Below are 21,857 nucleotides of genomic sequence, written 5' to 3' on the forward strand. Positions count from 1 at the left end.
ATTTTTTTTGTTCCAAATGGCCTGCCAGTTATTTCCGTTAGGTTTCTTTATTTATTTATTTTTTCATTTCCCAAAATTTAATTCTCGGAGACTGAAGAACGAGAAGCGACGCTGGCAAAACTGATATGATCCTCGTCCCCCGGGGCAGCTTCATTGGCCGGGCATAACTGGGAAGTAGTGGAGATAGAGGGTTGGTCAGCGCACGGGATTTTGCTCAAACATAGAGATAAGAAGATATGGAACACAAAATTAGTGTTTTGGTAGCCAAACAGTACAATAGAGAGTAAAAAAGTTTTCCTTTAAAATAATTGATATTATTAAAAATATTTTAAAAAGAGAAAATTTCTTAAATAAAATTCTTAAATAAAATTGTGTGGTTTATTGAGCTATTTGTGGGCAGATGCAAAATATGTGCAATATGTGGATGACTAGCAGGGCTTCCGTGTGTTTGTATAGCCTGCTGTTGGTCTGGGGTTAAAAAGGATAATGGGGCTGGTTAGCAGAGTCTAGTGTGCAGTCTTTCCTTCACGGAATGCTGCCAGAAGCAATGAATGGCTTTCTCACCCTCCTAGTGGAGGCAGTATGTGAGTTGCTTCTCTCCCGGGTGCCCAAATTGAAAGAAAAGGGCCGAACTCGGTGAGTGAGCAAATAAGATTTATTAGGTACAAAAAACAAAATAACACTCACGATACAGCTTTGAAAAACAGCCCAGCATCAGCCCGATCGTCCGGTATTGTTCCTCTCACCAGTGTGGCTCCAGTGGTCGCGTCCGACGGCGGGACCGGAAGAGGAGGTCTTACCGGATGTCAGCAGGCTGGCTGGGTCCTTCAGTTTTGTCACATAACTGGGAAGTAGCCAGCCAGCTTAACCTGCCAATGACCTTAAACCTTACAGTGCAAGACCTCCGAAACTTGCGCAGGATGCGATTGCTCAGCGAGTGATCACATGATGTGACCGGGGCCCTGGATCCCGGAGACAAAAGTGGAGGGGTGATCACGTGATGCGACCGGGCCCCAGATCCCAGAGTGGAGGGGTGATCACATGATGCAACCAGGGCCCAGGATGCCTGAGACGGAAGTGGAGGGGTGATAACACGATGCATCCGAGACCCAGGAGACGGAAGTGGAGGGGTGATCACACGATGCATCCGAGACCCAGATGTCGGAGACGGAAGTGTAGGGGTGATCTCGTTTACATCCCCCCTCCAATTTAAAAAATAAAAATCATCCAGTGCCAACAATGTTCCAGGTACGCTCATGTGGGCCCGGGAAAGGCTAATGGCACCACCATTGGCAGATGGCTGACTTGTAGTTACAACCCTGCGTCAGGGAGGAGTAATATATGATACACATGATGGCGTGTATTAAATACTGCAACGTTATCACACACCTTTTCGCCTCCATTTTCGGTGTCAAAAACTTTGGTCTGAGGTAGTACGACCGCCCATGGCCAACACTCTGCTTTGTATGACGTTGATCAACAAGGTCCGCGCATTTGAGCCAGCTGCAAGCACACAATGGCGCAGCAAGTTGAAGCCCACTTTCCTTTGCATGGATACAGTCCATTGTCAAGCCTGTGAACTAGCCTTTGCCAAGCCAACATCAAACTTCAGCAACAATGCCTTACATTCAATATTGTAACCCTCTGTACTAGAAATCCTCCTGGGAGTTCAGGGATTCAGTTCCTTCTTCTGCGTTTGAGTTTAGTATTTTCAGATTTTCTATCTGTACGAAAACTAACTTAGGAAACCCACAGGGCTATTCAAACGGCTCGGGGACAATTTGCATAAATTATCCCGTGAAGGAGGGGAAGAAAAAAAACTTATCCGCATAGCTTATCTTCATTTGCACATGGAGTAACACATTTTCACCGACTTTCAGGCACAAAATGTATATTTAAAGTGGCAATAGTACTTTTCCAACGTTATTATTATTTTTATATGTAAAGCATGTGGAATGCATAATAATTCTACATTCTTACCCAAGATGGCAATCGTTTGCTGCTCCTGTTAGAAATCTGTCAAAATCCTGGTTGTGTGCCTAACATAATGGCTGCTTCAGTCAGTGTAACTCAGTAACATTATCTATTGTTACAGCTCAAACTGGTGGGAACATTGGTAACAAATTATCCCAAACAGGAAAGGGTTGCAAAAATCTTGCACTGCTTGGGAGGTGGGTAAAAACCTGCTATAGAAAACAAAGAATGCTTTAAAAACTCATTAAAAACTGGCATTAAGAGTTGAATTTAAAAAAATTAAAAAAACAAAGTCACTATTAACTAATACTACAGAACTGGACACAACTCTTGGGAAACGGGGAATTGGGAAGAGAGGATTCATTTGTGGTTTTAAGGATTTTTTTCAATTGCGTGTGTGCGTGTGTGTACGACCAAAAACGAATAAACTATACCGTTCTGTGGCTAACGAAATGCTTTTATTTGTGCAAGCTTTTGAGCTACACTGATCTCTTCTTCCGGCGATGTTACAATGAATAAAGCACGCAAGGGTTTTTACTTAAAAACAGCGCATCTTGGAATGTATCTGACTGAGGCCTATCCCTCCCCCCTTTGTAGTATGCGATTTATGACTTACGGTGTTAAATGGTCCCTGAATGTTAGTGATGTGTGTATGTGTGTAAATATAAATTTTATAAAGCGCACACAGTGTATACAGCGCTTTACTAAAAGATGTGTGTGGGGGGGTATAAAAAGCTTGTGGAATTTCCTGATATTTTTGTGACACAAAATAGGTAAGTTTCTCCTGGCTTGCAAACATCTCTAATCAAGCCTTCAAGGGCCAGATACACAAAAGGATTCTAAGCTTTATTAGCACACCTTTACTCATTCATATGAATGGAAGTAAAGGTGTCCGAAAGCCTGGCACCTTTTTGTGGATCTGGGCTGCAAATAGAAATATCACTGGTCAGCAGATTCACGTCTCAGACAGGTCTGCAACCCTGCTTTCACCATTATCTCCTAGCATACAGTGCTTCCACTAGAGCCAGGGATTCTGGGAAATGACATGCAAATGAGCATTCACAGTGCGTCACTTTTTGCTTCTTATCCATTTTAACATGGACCCCTATAGCCAGAGAGTTCAAAAGCTACCTGGTAGAAAAGGCTTACAATGCTATACAATACACAGCATTGTAGTGTCCTCCAGCGCTGAAGGAGTGGTATCTAATCTCTCTGCTGGCACTGCAGAACGCTTGTTTCTTTTTTAGTTGGATAAAGGCTGAGCACATTTGCCTGGGAATAGCTCCCACACACATTGTCCTGCACTGAGCAGAAGCAGGTATGTAGGGAACTATAGAGGAAGATTACATTTTTTTTTTGTATCAGAATCTATATTAAAGCTGCAGTTCACGCGGCTTATAAAAAAAACAAACACACTGACAAGAGATTAGCTAAATTGCCGATCAATCCGTTCTCATGTGATCGATCGGCGAAGATTCGGCTGGGGGTTCACTAAATGCATCTTGTGTCCTGTTCTGCTGCTCTGACAGCTAAAGTTCTGTGAGGGAGATCATGTGACCAGGCAGGCACTAGATTCAATTAGTTCACTGCTAGAGAGGGCAGGGCTCAAAAAGGTGATGCCGTTTCAGAAGGGGAAGGGGATGTGACTTTGGATCCTATAGCAACCATTTACAAAGTGCCTGTTACATTAGAATACATTAAACATTTCTTTAAAATTAAAAAAAAAAATGTAAATGCTTAAAAGCATTTTCTCATAGTACAGAACTGATTTATATATATACAGTATATATAAAAAAAACGCACACATGTAGGATATTGCTTGAACGGCAGCTTTAATAATAGAGCACAGTCATACGTCTCAGAGATCCCCGGACTTGACTTACCCCATAAATCACACTGCATACAGGGCATCCACTGCAGCAGAGGACTCTGGGAAATTACGCTGAAACGATCCCTCCTGGGGGGGTGGGGAGGGATAATGTAGCAACAATGGGTGCAGTTTGCGTCAAACACTTTAGCATCTGCGTCAATTTGCCATCAGTGAAACATATACAGTAAATCGTTCTAAGCTAGCTTCCTATATTTGACACAGATCTCTGTACAGAAGCCAACGCCGCCTCAATCAGGCTGTGTTATGTGGTGCAAAGAGAGGAAAACTGCACACGTTCTAGGTGCAACTTTCCAGACAACGGTTTCAATTTGTTCTCTCCTCTTCCCTAACTCCTCCGTTCAAGCACTCCCAAAAAAACTTCAATGGCTCAAGTGGAGCAAATCAACCTTGATAAAATTGATCTAGTCACAAATGAAGCAATATGGGCCAGTTTTGGAGCAAAGCTCCAGTCTGCGATACTAGATACATACCCCCTTTAGCGCATCAACTTTTTGCGTCTAATCCTTCCACTGTAATGGGGATCCCTCTAAGTGTATGGCTGCTGGGTCGCACAGCTTTTAAAGCGTGTTTGAAACATGTTGCAGGCCCAAAAGGTGCCGAGATGGTTAAAACCACATCGCATACATTCTCCTGCAAATAAACATGGTGCATTGAATAATGCTGAATATCTTTCAAAATCCCACAGCAATATATTAGAAAAACAGAATCATTGATTAACAGCGGGAAGATTTGACCTTCAGTCTATGTTAATCATGTTGGTCCCTCTCCCTCCTTTGTTACTGGATCGTCTATTGAGAATTAGTCTCTGCGCTCCGAGTCGGCAACCTCAGAGCAGTCATTGGCGAGTTGTACAAATCAATGGCGAGCCTTGTTTTTTTCTTTCGTCTGTGCAACGATCGCCATTTGTTTTTGTTTTGTTTTTTTTAAATCTGATGCTTCGGTCAGGTGAGAAGCATTTGAAATATTAAGTATCCAGGAGGTGAAAATGAAGCTCTCCCTGGAGCCTAGTACAGTCGTAAAGGTTACAATGGTGACCTCGGAAGCTAGAGATTAAGACATTTACTGTTTTTAACAATAGAAAACATGTATTTTTTAAAGAGCAGGACATTCTCAGGGGTAAGATACTAACATTCTACGAGTTAAAATTATAGGTTTCTGGGGGGGGCGGGGAGAAATGCTTTGATTTAAAAAGGTTTTAGAATCGCCTCCGATAGGAGAGAAAAAAAAGGCTTTTGTAATAAAAGAACAAATGTTTGGTAAAATTTGTGACATTGAGTTTGCAGCAGGGGAGGCGGGTTCAAATCCTGCTGTCAACTCCTTGTGACCAAAATCATAGAGTAAGGCCGCGCTTATAGTGCCACCGACGCCGACACGATGGGTGACGTCAACCCGTCGCCGTAACTTATGTTTCGCCGGTCGGCGGCATCGCGGGACTCCCGCAATTTGATTTGTTCAAGTGCCGTCACGTGACGCGACGGCCCTTGAATAATCAAATTTTGCCGGCGCCGGGTTTTGGCGATGGCGACGTCGCTCCATCGCTTGTCGCGTGCACTATAAGCGCACGTGGGCGGCAATGCTTTTAGGCGAATTCGCATCGCCGTCGCCGGCACTATAAGCGCGGCCTAAGCTCTTCAGGGGAAGGGACTCGTGTCTGCAAAAAGTCTATGTACAGCGCAGTACCCTGTTAGCGCTATAGAACAAAAAATATTATTATAGTTGAAGGGATATGTCCATTTATATATCTATAAATAAAAGTGTAAAAAGGTCAATTGTGATGACATGTAAGCAAACCAATAAAAAAATTGAAACAAAAAAAAAAAAGTGTAAAAGGGACATATCCCGGTTTAAATAAGGCTGACAGCGCCGTCACGCTGCGGTCGCTGGAAAAATCTAATTGACTTGGCTTTCAGCGATTACGACGCTTCTACTACAAGCGCACGCGACGGCGGCAATACATTTGTTTTGCCGTGACGTCACCGGCACTATAAGCGCAGCCTAAAGCAGCCTCAGAGCTCTGAGAATTCAGCAGAGAGATGGTTGATTGCAGCCACTCAACTAACTAGTCTCCACCTGGACTAATGAGAGCTCTGTAAAAAGCCTCATGTGAGACACTGGCGAGAGATTCCTTAGCTCACATTTCGGCTGACATGAGGAGATGGACAGAGCAGAGATATCCTTAGCCCACAACTGGGCTGACCTGAGAAAAATATGACGTCACAGAAGGACTGTATGCTTACAGCAAGACAAGACCAGACCAGACCTCTCTATACCTGGACAGAGTGTGCCTTAGCACACAAGGGTGCTGACCAAGGAGGACAGAGAGACCTTCCACTACAGCAACAACAGACTGTTGTGTATGTGTATATTTGTTTGGGGTGGTAATCAGCCTAGTTACCCACACAGTTAGATAGGGCATATACAGTACTGCCTAGTTATTCTCCAAAGTGGAGCAGGTTTTTCTTTTATGTTTTGTGTTTACATTGTTAAAGGAACAGGCAATAAAGCCTTATTATTACTTTCATCCTAAAACAGTCTCCATTTGCATACCTCTGCACACATCTCTTACAAAAAGGCTTAGATACGTTTCAATACAAAAAGGTTCAGCTGTTACAGGGTCGCTAAGAAACAATAATGTTTTAAGAAAAAGCACACTAACATGTAAAATTAAACACATATGTAACCTTATATGAACAGTGCGTAAAAGAAATAGGATGAGCGTTTTTGAACTTAATACAGTGTGTAAAAGATTTACAAAGTGTAAAAATGTGCTAGAGCTCGGAGAAACCATAGAAAAAATGCTAATGAAACAGTAGAGGAGACATCAAATAGACTAAGGCCGTCTTTATAGTGCCGGCGACGTCAACGCAACCGATGACGTCACCCGTCGCCACTGGCGGAAGTTGAACTTTAGTTTTGAGCGACGTCGCTGGCGACAAGGCCAGTGACGTCACGAAGGGGGAGGGCAGAGTGCAATAGGCGCTCTGTGATTGTCTCTAAACCAGTCACATGTGGCGACTGTCTCTCCCAAAAGCAAATTTCACTGACTTCAAAATTTTGGGTTGCTACGTCGCGTTTACTATAAGCGCATGCGGCGGATTCAATGTATTTCTTTTGGAGCGGCGTCACATCGCCGGGCACTATAAGCGCAGCCTAAGAGACCAAAATGAAGCTCTACGACGATGAAGATGGACAGAGAACATTGGAAAAAAGAAAAGAACGATTGGAAATGAGAAGAGCGAAATGCCGTAGAACTAATCAAATGGAAGTAACGGATGCAAATAAACAAACAACAAGCTGTAATCACAGTGGGAGAGCATGAAATAGGAAATGTGTTACAACTGTGAGTACTGCAATGCAAGAAATTGTCGACGAGTTATACACATCGAATAAATTCACTAAATGCGGTCATGATGGAAACGTTTCACTGGGAGCCACTGTCTGAGACCCCTGTACTTGATTACGAGAGCTGCTTACAAGGGATGCACGTGAAGCAAATAACTACAGAGAACATATACAAGAGTACAACTCAGCACTGGCGTATGTTATGTCGGGTACAGCTAGTATATTATGTGAAGGGATTGGGGTGCACACTTATCTAGTGTAAGCCAGACTACTGGGGAGGGTGCTGCTATCAGAGTATCTATAAAAAGGTACTGTACATAAACAACATATAAATATTCAACCCCCAAAAAAAAAAAAAAATGTATGTCTTTAATTGTTCAATTAAACACACACACACACACACACACACACACACACACACACACACACACACACACACACACACACACACACACACACACACTATCCCTTAGGCCACTGACATGGTGCAGGTAAGAGTGCTGAGCAGCGCTGCCGCTCATGCTCTCCTGCTCAAGCAGGAGATTTTTCGTGTCCCTGCATGAGCGTCAGCGAGCGCGCTTGTGTGCCGGGAGGGAGGCGGGCCTGGAGGCGGAGCTAGCGCGCCACGTCACGGACTGCCATTGGCTTCTGGCAGTCACGTGACCGGCCCTGCGCTTCCCTCAGCGGGAAAACTAAAATTGGGTTGTCGGCTGAAATTTCAAAACGCCTCCGCACGCCTGCAGAAGCGCCATCTAAAGCCGCGCTGATAGGGATAATGTTTCCCCTCAGCGCGGCTCAGCACGTTCTTTTTGACCATGTTCAAGGCCTTAGATATATAGTGCACAGACAGAGGGGACATTGCAGCTTCTCCCCCTCTCGGATTATTGCAGGCAGAAGAATCTTGTACTGATTCTCTTGTTACATTGGGAACTAGTGATTAGCAGAGGAGAGTAGCATTGTGTGTCACTAAGAAGCTGAGTGGGGAGAAGCTATGTGCCAAACCAGCTGCATCTCCACTACCTCTGCTCTGGAGAGACAGCAGGCTGCGGCAGTTGAAGTCCCGGAGCCCACCATTGTTTTAATAGCCAACTGATGTTTTAAAAAATAAATAGTGCCAGCCCTTCCTTCTGGCAAATGTTTCCGAAAGAAGCATGGCATATTTACACAAGGCTCACCTTATAGTACGACTAGATATACAGATGGTAATTGGTGTGATGCAAATAGTTTGTGTGACAAAGCGCATTGCTAAAAAGGAAATGTAAATAGGTGAGGAATGGTGTGTGGTGTCTGCCCTACTGGCAGAGAACAGGGAGTCTCATTACATAGCATATTTTCACTGAAGTAAAGAGAGTAAGTGGAACAATGCATTTACACAAGAGAATGAGGCATAATCCCCTCTTCCCCAATTAAGGCCTGTGTTCAACATAACAAAGGTTTGCATGGGTTTATATATCCATGTTTTCCTCTCTCTCCGTGTTATGAGATGTTCTCCAGGTTTTTAATAACAAGTCTAGAAAGGCAGCATGCTGACTTAGGGTAAAACCCCAATGCACAGCCAATATCACAGATTTAGTCCATTTCTATATGGGTTTCTCTGCTCATACATTTGGGTCATTTAGTTCAATTTTTTTTAGTCAAAACATGTCAAGCCTGCAACGTGTCAGCGGGTTCCAGCACTACCTATTTTATACTTCAGCTGCAAAAGGCACCATAACTGCTAGAAGGAAATAGAACAAATACACAATGCTTTGACGCCCGATAACGACAGCAAATGAGGAAAGATTGTTACAAAATAGCAAAACACAGCAATTGGTCAGTATTAATGTGGCAATTCAAGCGGGTGATTTCCCCCTTCCCCCCCCGCCCCCCCAAACAAGATTGAAGCAGGGTGTCTCCCCCATTCATTTCAGCTCCGGGGAACCAGTTTCTGTAGATACTAACCTCCGTAGGGAGCGCCGGTAGCCACTATGCTCGGCTAGCAGGGATCACGTAGAAATAATAATAATAATAACAACATGTTCTTGTACAGCGCTGCTAGCTTTACGTAGCACTTTACAGAGACATTTTGCAGACACAGGTCCCTGCCCCGTGGAGATTACAATCTATGTTTTTGGTGCCTGAGGCACAGGGAGATAAAGTGACTTGCCCAAAGTCACAATGAGATGCCACCGAGAATTGTACCAGGTTCCCCTGCTTCAAACTCAGTGCCAGTCAGTGTCTTTACTCACTGCGCCGCTCCTCCCTTTGGCCACTTTTAAATGCTCCCACATCCTGTGAGCCAATAGGAATACATTTGAAATTAAATAAAAATTCGCAAAAAAAAAAAAAAAAAAAAAAACGCCCGCTTTGATTGCTCCTTTAAGCTATAGAACAGTTTTTGCAAAATCTAATTTCTAAGATTCTCTGATTTGATTTTTTTGACATTCATATTTATAGATTTTTCAATTGATCTTTATCAAAATATTAAAAAAAAAAAAAAAAAAAAGGGTGGGGGGCTGAAGACACACCAGAAAATCTCGCTGCCAGTGTAATAAGGATTTGGTTGATTTGTGCTGCTCCCAGAGGTACAGTTCTCTCAAGCCGTATTGTTTTTGGCACCGGGGAAAGCAGAGGGACGGCAACTGCCCCGGTACCGGAGGATTATAGCTAGGGTGACCCGATTTTCAAAGTGAAAAATCGGGACACATTAAAAAATTATTTATAAAACAAATTACATCACATGATGCACCCCGTTGCCATGACAACGCGACACTAACGTCAGGCGGTGACATGTTGCCATGACCATAATGCTTCCCGTTGTCATGGCAACTTGATGCCGCGTGACGTCACAGAGCGTCTCGTTGTTATGTCAATGTGCATTACGTGACGTCGCGCAGCCATGTTGACGGAATTTGGAGGGGAGGATGCAGCCAAAGGAAAGATAAACATATAATAAATAGATCTAAAAAAAAAATGTTATCTCCACACAGAGCCACTGACCTACACACACCGAACCACCGACACACACACACCCACACAGAGCCACTGATCCACACACAGAGCCACTGATCCACACACACAGAGCCACTGATCCACACACAGAGCCACTGATCCACACCCAGAGCCACTGATCCACACACACCCAGAGCCACTGATCCACACACACCCAGAGCCACTGATCCACACACACCCAGAGCCACTGATCCACACACACCCAGAGCCACTGATCCACACACACCCAGAGCCACTGATCCACACACACCCAGAGCCACTGATCCACACACACCCAGAGCCACTGATCCACACACACCCAGAGCCACTGATCCACACACACTCAGAGCCACTGATCCACACACACTCAGAGCCACTGACCTACACACACCCAGAGCCACTGACCTACACACACCCAGAGCCACTGACCTACACACACCCAGAGCCACTGACCTACACACACCCAGAGCCACTGACCTACACACACCCAGAGCCACTGACCTACACACACCCAGAGCCACTGACCTACACCCAGAGCCACTGACCTACACCCAGAGCCACTGACCTACACCCAGAGCCACTGACCTACACCCAGAGCCACTGACCTACACCCAGAGCCACTGACCTACACACAGAGTCACTGACCTACACACAGAGCCACTGACCAACACACACACACGCACACAGAGCCACTGACCCGCACACAGAGCCACTGACCCACACACACACACACACAGCCACTGGCCCCCACACACAGCCTCTGGCCCCCACACACAGCCTCTGGCCCCCACACACAGCCTCTGGCCCCCACACACACAGAGCTACTGAACCACACACAGCCTCTGGCCCCCACACACAGCCTCTGGCCCCCACACACAGCCACTGGCCCACACACACACACAGAGCTACTGAACCACACAGAGCCTCTGAACCACACACAGAGCCACTGACCCACACACCCAGAGCCAGTTGCCCACACACACACACCCACTGACACAAACACACACAGAGCCACTGACCCATACACACACAGAGCCACTGAACCACACACCCACGCACAGAGCCAGTGAGCCACAGAGTCCCACACACAGAGACACTGACCCACACACCCACAGAGCCACCGACACACACACACAGAGCCAGTGACACACACACACACACACACAAGCCAGTGAGACACACACACAACCAGTGACACACACTTACATACACAGAGCAACAGACAGACCGACAGTCTCTCTCACCTTTCACTCTGGAGCATGGGGGGGGGGGGAAGCCACCTTGACTGGCAGCAGGCACCTCACTTCCGGCTCTCACTGCTGAGGCTCCGCTGACACTAACCCGCCCTCACCCTCTGCAGTCAGATCGGCCTCTTCTCTCCTCCTGCTCTCCTCTCTGCCTACATTCTGTGCTCTCTGCTGCCCCCCCTCCCCTCTGATGGAAAAAAACGGTACAGCGACAAAAACCCGGGACATTTTAAAGAATGCGGGGCAGCCGGGACAGCTATTAAAAAACCGGGACAGCCATTAAAAACTCGGGACTGTCCCGGCTAAACCAGGACAGCTGGTCACCCCAATTATAGCTGCTGGTGTCCTATCTGGAGGCATGGACCCCCCAAAGCCGTGACATCGCGGTATGTCTAGAGCCGCGGGTTTAAGCTTTTTAAGTCTGGAGACAATAAAACGACATCTGTGAGCTCGTTTGCATGTCATTACCCAGAATCCCTGGCTGCAGTGGAAACGCGGTATGCCGAGAGATAATGGTGAAAGGCAGGCTTCCAGACCTGTCTGGAGATGTGAATGTACTCACAAGTGGTATTTTTATGTGCCGTACATCGGTAGTCGGAAAACTGAAAGTTTATAATGAAAATACAGCAGTTGCAATTGTCTAGTGCACATTTGCTATTTTTCTTCATTCTATCAAACTGGAGAGACGGGGCCCGAGAATAAATGTGGTTCACCTATCCCTGTAGTACAATTCTATTAAAATCACACTTCCATTTGCACAAGAGACACAGTTCAGAGCTTCTGATTGATGTCTGCAGGCACATTTCTTGCGAGATTCCGGCCTAGGAAAAAAAAATGCTAGATTAAAAAACGGATTTCTATCAAATCTCGGGCTCTTTGTGATTACCATCTTAATTCAGTGTTTACTGGGGTATCAACGTGGAGAGGGGTTGGGGGCATAACCAGTTAGAATCTGTACCGCATTGAATAATCTGAAGAGATCGCCTCATCTTGCCTTGAATTTAAGGATCCACATTTTGCGGTCAGTTCATTAACCAAGTGTCACCTTCTTATCCAATGTCCTGACTGTACAGCGCTGCCTGCTCTGCAACATGTCAAAATTGGATTTACATAAACAGTTTCCTACCAGAAGGGCCTGCAGTACACTGATCTTCAGTGCCCTGCCGGACTCTGCAACAGTGAATGCGTTACATGTATATAGCGCCCTTCAAGTACATAGGAATAATGGGCTTCGTACACAAACGTAGATATTGGGGAAAGTAGTGCCTGCCCTGAAGAGCTTAAAATCCAAGTGCTTGTCTTGTTCTTCTGGAAAAGCACAAACATGTCCAGTTCCCCAGCTCTGTAAAATTATATGTAATGGTTTGAGTGAAGTATATTTATATTTTGTTATGATTCGTGTACTTGCTTTTTTTATTAATGACAGTATCCGCTGCAGCTTGGGAGAAGGGGGGTTGCTGCGGAGTCAGGTGACTAGGCCTGGGCATTGGAGTGTTAGGATTCCCTGCTAAGGCAGTTGTTACAGTTGGTGCTCTGAGGGCTTGCTGTCAGTTGGAGCAGGGATGCAGCTAGGGGAGGTTGTACAGGTGCAGGGGTCTGTGACCCCCTGCACTAGGCCAGAAATCCCCTAGGCCCCAACTCACTCTAAGCTTGTGGCTGCTGTAGGGAAGGCCCTTTAGTGGTTAGCCAGCTTAGGGCCACAGCTGTGTCATTGAAGCATTATTACTGAAGTCTGGGACCAGGCTGCAACAGAAGGAGCGACCATCATCGCAGCAGTTACTCCAGCGGGAGGCATCCCATCCAGCGGAGGATATCGTTGGGTTGGCGGATCCTCTACTTCTACCCGTTAGCGCGCCCGGGTGGACACACCCGGCAGGTAGCGTTCGCCAAACGTTCACCAACACCAACATAATAAGGCGCAGATCACGCCTAGAGGGGTGGGCATCTTTTGGGGACACTTATTGGGTGAAGTGACCAAAGGACACCTATGGTACTGTGGACACGGTGTGGGGGTACACGGTGGTGAGACCACGCCCTGCGAGGCAATAGCTGTAACCTCTAGTATTGCTATTGCATGTATACGTTTATGGTTATTTCCAACAGTAAAAGGTTGTTATTGTAATCTGTGGGTTGTTATTAATAGTTCCTGCTCTGGGTTATCTCATCCAATTGGGATCCCGTGCAGGTGGAGGCACTGCCACTCAGTATCTTTGTTACCCCAGTCTCCCAGTATCGGAGGCTCAGATTCCTGTGAGCTGGCAGGTAACGCCAGCACCAGTAAACCCTTCACACTAGAGGGAGAGAGGGCTACAGATGTATCACTTTATTTCATATAGCGTCTTTCTCCCAATGGGACGCAAAAGCGCTTCACAATTACAGTATAGTGCGCGGTACGCAGCACATAGGATTGTTACAGACACAGTCCCTGCCCAGATGAGCTTACAATCTATGTTTTTGGTGCCTGAGGCACAGGGAGATAAAGTGACTTGCCCACGGTCACAGGGAGCCAACACTGGGAATTAAACCAGGTTCCCCTGCTGCAAACTCAGTGTTGTAATTTACCGAATCAGCGTCTTTACTCACCAAGTCTCTCTCTCTAGTACATACACACAGTGTGTGAGTGTGTGTAAGAGAGAGAGCGTGTTCCCCCCCCCCCCCCCCCCCCGCCTTCAAAACCAGCCTGTATTGTACAGTTAATGTGTAGGTGAGTCAATGCTTTGTTGCAACTCAAATACATATTGTTAAGTGGTGGTACTGCACCTTCACCCAAAATGTAATCACACCTCGCTAATTCCACTGAAGAGCAAAACTCTGCTCACACTCCGCCTTGCAGGGCAATTGCCGATTTTACCCCTGCGCTGTAAAGCATCCCATTGCCGGATCCGCAGGCAGTTAAGATGTTAAGACTGTTTCCTAAAAAGGTGTCGCCCACCATCTGTGCGACTTCATAATCAGTGAGAAAGGCAGCTAACAGAATGAGAGTGTCAGCCTCCATTGTGCCCTCACTGCAGCTTGTTTGACGTGTGACCAGGTCCCTTTTGATAAAGAGAAACAGTATTTAAGACTATACCGTATGAAACGCATTAGGCTTTGTCCATAGTGCAGGATACGGCGCAAGCTACGTAGCTCGCGGCGAAACAAAAAAAAACACTAGGACGCCAATGCATATGCGCAGTGAGCACGCTAGTGCATGCACATGCGCAACAGGGAGAGCGGCGCTTCGCAATAAAAATAAGTTCGCATTTGAGGCGCGACACCGTCAGGAGGAAGCGCAGAAGCTAGCGCTTTCTACTATGGACGCGGCCTAAGGTAGCTACTGCCCGTACTCCCACACCGATAGTGCAGGTTAAGACCTTGCATGCCAACTAGACACACAACACCCATTCCCCATAGCAGGAGTTTCTCTATTTGTACTTGGAAGGTATTGACACGTAGAGGATAGTGCTTAAAGTGGCTTAAAGTAATGATACTGTGGCCTAATTTTAAAAAAAATTGAAAAAGGAGTAATTTGAAAAAAGTCATATACAGCTCAACCCCGTTATAACGCGATCCGTTACAACGCGAATCCGCTTATAACGCGATGCAAGCGTGGCTCCCAATGTTGTACAGGCATACCCCGGTTTAAGGACACTCACTTTAAGTACACTCGCGAGTAAGTACATATCGTCCAATAGGCAAACGGCAGCTCACGCATGCGCCCGTCAGCACGTCCTGAACAGCAATACCGGCTCCCTACCTGTACCGAAGCTGTTAACAAGCGGGGAGACTATAGAGCCTGTTATAGATGTAAATAACACATCAATTATGCAAGTATATGACGATTGCCGTACAGTACAAGCATCCATAAGTGGGAAAAAGGGAGTGCTTCACTTTAAGTACATTTTCGCTTTACATACATGCTCCGGTCCCATTGCGTACGTTAATGCGGGGTATGCCTGTATTTAGGAATACTTTACAACACGATAATTGGTATCTTAAATACTTTATTGTACACTGCATACAATTGTACATTATTTCTAACGCGATCCGCTTATAACGCGATGAGATTCTTTGGACCCCAAGCACAGTGTTATAAGGGGGTTGAGCTGTATTGCATATAACATCTGTTCTATAAAATAGGGAGGGAGAGATTGTTACCAAAATAAACACAATTTTCTTCAAAACGAAAGATGACATGTAAACTGGTAACCATCAGAAGTATTTTTTTAATAACCTGAAGATTAATCATTTTTTTTTTAAAAGGGGGCGTGTGCCGAGCACGCGCGTTCTAAGTGAAACTTCTTCGAATTTGTAACTCTCAAAAGTGTTTCATTCAATCAATCAAAATCATAAATATCAAAATAGTATTCCATTGACCAAACGCAAAGAAGTTTCACTTACAACGTGCGTGCTCGGCACACAAACCATGTTTTTTTAAATATATATATTTTGTGTGTGTAACATATTTCTTTGTCATTTTATTCTGTATATCAGTTTTATAGTCACAATATCTGTTATACATGAAGTTGTATGCCCTTCATTGTCATCCCTTCTTATCGAATTCAAACTCATTAGCGAGTACTCTCAATCTATTTTATATGTTTACTATTGTGTACGTGGAATTTATAACTAGAGGTTTATCATACTGATTGTTGTGTCCTCACCTGTTTCCATAGTCCCCATCAGAGCGCCCGGTGAAAAAAAGTGTGGTTTTTGTTTCCCCCTGGCTGTCTGCCTCTGTACGTGCGTTTGTGCCTGGGCGAAATCCCACGGATGCTTCTGCGTATGTGCAAGAAGCGCCGGCCTCTACGCATGTGACAGTGGCACCGACTGCTTCTGCGCATGTGCGAGCAACAGCCGCTGCTGCGCATAGGCACACCGACGGCCGCTTCTGCCAACACGGACATCACTTCCATTTAGTGTTGGACCAGGTCCTCATTTAAAAAAAAAAAAAAAAAACGGGCAACGGGTACCCGGCCAAAATTAAAGGTTCTACCCGGTCAGGTACCCGGTTTGGAACTTACCTGCAGGGTGGCGGCGACATCTAGGACCAGCAGCAGCAGTCATGTGGCGGTGGAGCTGCAGGAATCACTTCCACAGCACCGGAGCAGGTAAAGTGTGTCTGTGTGAGCTGCCGGGGAACCACGTGACCGGAGCAGCAGCCGGCTGTCCAATAGGAACGCTCCGTCTCCTGCTCCGGTCACGTGGTTCCCCGGCGGTTCACACAGCCACTGCTTACCTGTTGCGGTGCTGTGGAAGTGATTCCTGCAGCTCCCCCGCCGGCTGAAGACATCTCCGATGCTGCCACCGCCACAGGAACGCTGCTGCTGGTCCTAGATGTCGTCAGAAAGATAAGTAATTAGATTATTTCCAGCTGCCCTGACATTACCCGCCCACTTCTCAGTTGCCGGGTCCGGGTAGCTGGAAATGTGCCGGGTAGCTGGAAATGTGCCGGGTACCGGGTAATTCCGGCTACTCAGTACACCACTACTTCCATTACAAAGTTCCATCACCATGAAGGTGATTTGTGCAAGCAACATTTTTGTAGGTGAGGGCAAAGACTTTCAATTAAAAAAACAAAAAAAAAAATATAGGGTCTGGTGGGTACTCCCCAACTGGATAAATGTAGGAGCGGTGCTGGTACAGGTGGGAAGGCGAGCCGCAAGCCCAATCAGAAATATACAGGAACAAGGGGACCCGCAGCGCTCAAAACAAGAGCATTGGCAAAAACTGCTAGTAAGAATAAAGAATTTAATATGCAGAGCGATGTGATAAAGGGAGGAAAGAGCACCATGTTTCAGGGTTAATCAGGTTAAAAAAAAAAAAAAAAGGGGGGGAGCAGGTTTTTTGCCCAATTTTCTTATTTTGAATGCTGCAGGCCCCTTTGTTCCTGTATATTTCTGATCATTAAAGCAGCAGTTCAAGCAATATCCTACATGTGTGTTTCTTTTAATAAATCAGTTCTGTACTATGAGAAAATACTTGTAGCATTAAAAAAAAAATGTTTTAAAGACATTTTTGATGTTTCTAATGTAGGAAGCATTTCCAAAGTGACAGCCCCTTCCCCTTCTGACAGGTTCTGGCTCCTGGGCCCCGCCCTCTCTAGCAGTGAACCAATTGAATCTAGCAACTGCCCAGTCACATAATATTGCTGGACAACATTGCCCACTGAATTAAATAACCCAGAGCAAGCGATCGAGTACAGAACGGACCGATCTGCAGCTTAGCTAATCACTTGTCACTGTGCAGATAGTATTGATGCACATATTGAATGGGAGACACATATACACACACACACACACACACACACACACACACACACACACACACACACACACACACACGCACACAGATATACCCGGCGTTGCACAGGATTTAATTTTCCCGCTCCCCTCACTGACAGAAATCTGGGCCCCCCGCTGCACATGAATGCAACCCCCCCACGTTCACAGCTCCGCCCCCCCCCCCCCGTTCACATGTGCGATTTCCCCCCCCCTTCACAGCTCGGGGTTTCCCCCCCCCCCTCGGTCACGGCCCGGCACACCCCCCTTCACATCTCCAATTCCTTTCCCCCCCATCAGAGCTCAGTGAGTGGGTGGTTGGGCGAGTGGGTGGGTTAGTCAGTGAGTGGGTGAGTAAGCTCTGTGGGAGAGCCGTGGGAGCGGGCTCTGGGGGGGGAAGAGAGGGGTAGAGAGCCAGGGAAGGGAGAGCGCCAGGAAACTGCTGGGGCGGCGGTGCGGGCGGCGGGTGTGAGGCGGCGGCTGGATCGAGGGTGTGAGGCGGCAGGCTTCGACGAGCAGGATGTGAGGCTCAGGAGGGTAAATTGTCTGGGTTCACGGCATGTGGCTCTCACGGTGTGAGGAGGCTGTGAGGGTGAAGGTGTGCGTAGCCCTGTTTGGCCTGCGGGGTGGGGTGACGTCACAATCACAGCGTGAGCCGCCACCAACCAATCAGCAACTACACAAACAATCTTTCAGTTTTATAGACATAGATATTTTTTTTTTTTTTTTTTTTTTTTAAACGGCAGCATGAACTGCAGCTTTAATCCCAGAAAGATTTGTAAACATTGTAACCGAAAGTTAAAGTGCGGTTGTGATGCTCCAACCTCTTTCTATATAATGTCTCCTTTACTGGTTGTTATCTGCAAAGCGTACAGATATCATATTAAAGCAGCAATACTACTTTCCAACTCCACCCCTCCCCCCCTCTTAAAAAAAAAAAAAAAAAAAGTATATATGTAAAGTATGTGATAATGTATAATAATTCTACATTTTTACCGAAACTAGCAATTGTTTGGTGCTCCCGTTATAAAAATCGGTCGAAATGCTGATTGTGCGCCTAACATAATGGTTGATTCAGTCAGTGTACCTCAACAGCTACAATGTATCCGTATATTACTACAGTAACATTATCTATTGTTACAGTTTAGAGCTCAAACAGCTGGGAACATTGGCAACAAATGATCCCAAACAGGAAAGTGTTGCAAAGATCTTGCACTGCTGGGGAGGTGGGATAAAGCCTGCCATAGAAATCAAAGGACGCTTTAAAACTGATAAAAAATGGCATTAAGAGTTGAACAAAAACAAAAAAAACAAGTCACTATTATCTAATACTACAGAACTGATTTATTAAAAAAATTTTTTTTAAAAACCATCATAAGATTTGACATGTTTTGCTGCTTTAACCCTCTCACTGCCAGTAACGCATTACTATGTTATCGCTGGTAGAGAGCGAACAAGACATTTTTGCTATTAGTTCACCAGGGTACTATGCCGACAGCACTGTAAAAGGGGTCGAACAAGAGTTCGCATTTGCCAATTAGTATTAGTTGGCTCTCTGCTTTGCCTCCAGAGAAACGCACGGTTGAAAACAAACACACAGAACATGAAGCGTGTTTATTTTCCCACGGGGGGGGCGGGGGGGGAGGGGGGTAATTGGCTTCACGTTCCTCTCAGAATAGCCTTCCTTGCACAGCAGACAAACACACAAACAAACAAACAAGAGGAGAAACCAGCCACTTCCTGTGGGAGGTGGCCAAGCCTTTCACAGCAGAATGTAACTTGATGACGTGCGCAGCATGTGCATCCAGAGCTGGTCCGTTTCCAGGCACACGATGTGTTGAGGCGTCAAGATTATCTGCAGCTCAGTGTGTTCCAAAGCGCAAAGTAAGCTTTCCAAGAAAACCACAGCGCGAGCGCGGTTCATAAATGTGGGGATGTCAACGGTGCCGTGTGCTGCTGACGGATCAGTGGTACGGAAAGATTACAAGTCAGAGGGCACAATAGGAAGGAACGTTAAGACACAGTTGACAGAGTAATTTTAAAAGCAGCAGTTCCTCTGATTAACACAGCAAAGCCCCCCCTCCACCATTTTAAGAAAGCAATCCTTGATATGCTAGAACAAATGTAATATCATGATTCATTTGTAATGTCGCCCTTGAACAAACTTCTTTTTACGATTAAGCCCCGTGGAATGCTGGCTGTTTGTTTGGCTTTTTTTTCTGTGAGATAGAAAAGAGTATGGGCACCTTTTCCTGCATAGGACTGAATGGTTTGGCTGATGTGGTGTACAATATGAGTTCTGAGGAAAAAACAAACCATGTACATACAGTACAGAACACGGTGGGACCATTTGGAGTATTGTTTTTGGAAACTTTTCAGCTTTAAAAAAAAAAAAAAATGCATGTTTACCCCTTTAAAAAGGAGCAATACAAGTGGCCATTTAAAAAATATATATATTTTTTATTCAGCTTCAGGGACCCCCCTGCTTCCAGAGATGCAGGGCATACCGGCACTCGGGTCTGTAAGTTTCAAGTTCCTGCATCACGTGGACCAATAGGAAGTCACACCGGATGAGGTCACAGCTTCCTATTGGTCCGCAGGACGCGGGAGCTTTGAAAAGCGGGCATTACGTGAACCCCAGCTAACCAAGCCATAGCAGCTACTGGCACCCCTACGGGGGCAAGTATCTACGGTAGCAGGGGTCCCCCAGAGCTGAGATTAACGAGGTTCAGCTCCGGAGACCCCCTGCTTCAATCCTACGTTAAAAAACAAAACAAAAAAAACTGATTGAAATGCCGCTTTTACAATGAGTAGTTCCTCCTACAGAAAGGTGCTTTTTTTTTTTTTTTTTTAAACCCTACCCCCATGTATATTTCAGCTCTGATAGACTTACTAGGGAAGACACCGCCTAGTTGTTTACAACCCCTGGGGTCACTAGGAAGCCGCGGCAGATGCGTGACAAGCAAGATTTAAACCTTCATTTTGTATCCCCTGGAGGGAACGATCAAGCAGCACTTCCCATGCATTTATTTTGGAAACCAGGGGGCCCCTCCAGTGCCGAAATTAACTCTCTTCAGCTCCAAAGACTCCCTGCATCTCACCCATGTAAAAAATACAGATTTTGACCGAACAGCAGTATTTCCAACCTGACCACGTCATCATGAGATTTCAAATCAAGTTCTGCAACGATCCCCACTGCATTATGGTTCTACAAAAGCTTGCATTGGAAAACCTTGGTGAGCAAAAACTGAAAACAGATTTCTCATGATGACACGGAGGCAGGTTGAGAACGTAACTGCAAAAAGCGCCATAATGAATATAAGGAAATATAATGAACACACAAATGCTTTTCACAGGAGACTTCATCGAAGTCTCGAAGGCAAAAGTAAGAGAGGAATGATTGGTACAGAACACCAAAAGCAGCAACTAAATCGGGATTAAGCTATAGAACCGTTTTGCAAAATCCCAATAACATTGGATTTTTTACAAATTCACAGATTTGTCTCTGTTATTAATATGTATTGAACTCCAGTGTAAATAGGACACCACATTTAAGGCCCCTGGCTGAAATTGGTCCCAAAGCACTTCAAAAAAAGCATTTTGTCCATGTTTACTAAGCAGTTGTCGGAAGCCGTCTACCTTCTGGCACTGAAACCCACCTAACTGCCCATGTGTGTGCTCTTCTAATCCACTGCAGTAACTGCCCATCCACTTGAAGAGCCTATATGGGGTCCTCAAGCACCATAAGGTGTTTTATGGCAGCAGCAAATATGGCTCCTTGACCAATGAACTTTGTCAGTTACAGGAACTGGGGTCCCTGCAGAGATTTGGACGTGTGCTACATTTGTGCACTTGGCCCAAGACTCTTGGCCCAAGGCATTGAGATGGGACAGAAGACAAAATCTATTTTCTCACTCAGGAAACTAAAAGGCTAAAGAGCATTACCAACCATACAAAACAAACACCCACACAAAACAAAAAAAGTGTCCAAAAATGGTATGCTCGCCTCAGGAGACTGAAGATAAAGAAATTATGTTGGGAGGCTGAAACAGGATGAGCAGCTGTGCACATACGTGGCTGCACTTAGGCCAAGTGAATGGCTTGTTATGCTCAAGTTTTAATAGGTGCACAGGGCTATTTAATAAGGGACATTTTTTCGATTCGTTTTTACAA

The 21,857-nt window shown here is 45.6% G+C and overlaps 1 protein-coding gene and 1 long non-coding RNA gene across 3 annotated transcripts in view; one reads left to right on the forward strand and one right to left on the reverse strand.

Moving 5' to 3' along the window:
- Positions 1-21,857, reverse strand: part of RALA (RAS like proto-oncogene A) — a 69,272-nt gene that overhangs the window by 28,892 nt on the left and 18,523 nt on the right. The window lies entirely within an intron of this gene.
- The window catches only part of LOC142487382 (uncharacterized), a 56,506-nt gene continuing 47,932 nt past the window's right edge, over positions 13,284-21,857 (forward strand). The window contains exon 1 of the long non-coding RNA XR_012799213.1: positions 13,284-13,300. This is a non-coding gene — a long non-coding RNA (uncharacterized LOC142487382). The remainder of the gene's footprint in view (positions 13,301-21,857) is intronic.

This window comes from Ascaphus truei, chromosome 2, assembly GCF_040206685.1.
Source record: "Ascaphus truei isolate aAscTru1 chromosome 2, aAscTru1.hap1, whole genome shotgun sequence".
Classification (NCBI taxonomy): domain Eukaryota; kingdom Metazoa; phylum Chordata; class Amphibia; order Anura; family Ascaphidae; genus Ascaphus; species Ascaphus truei.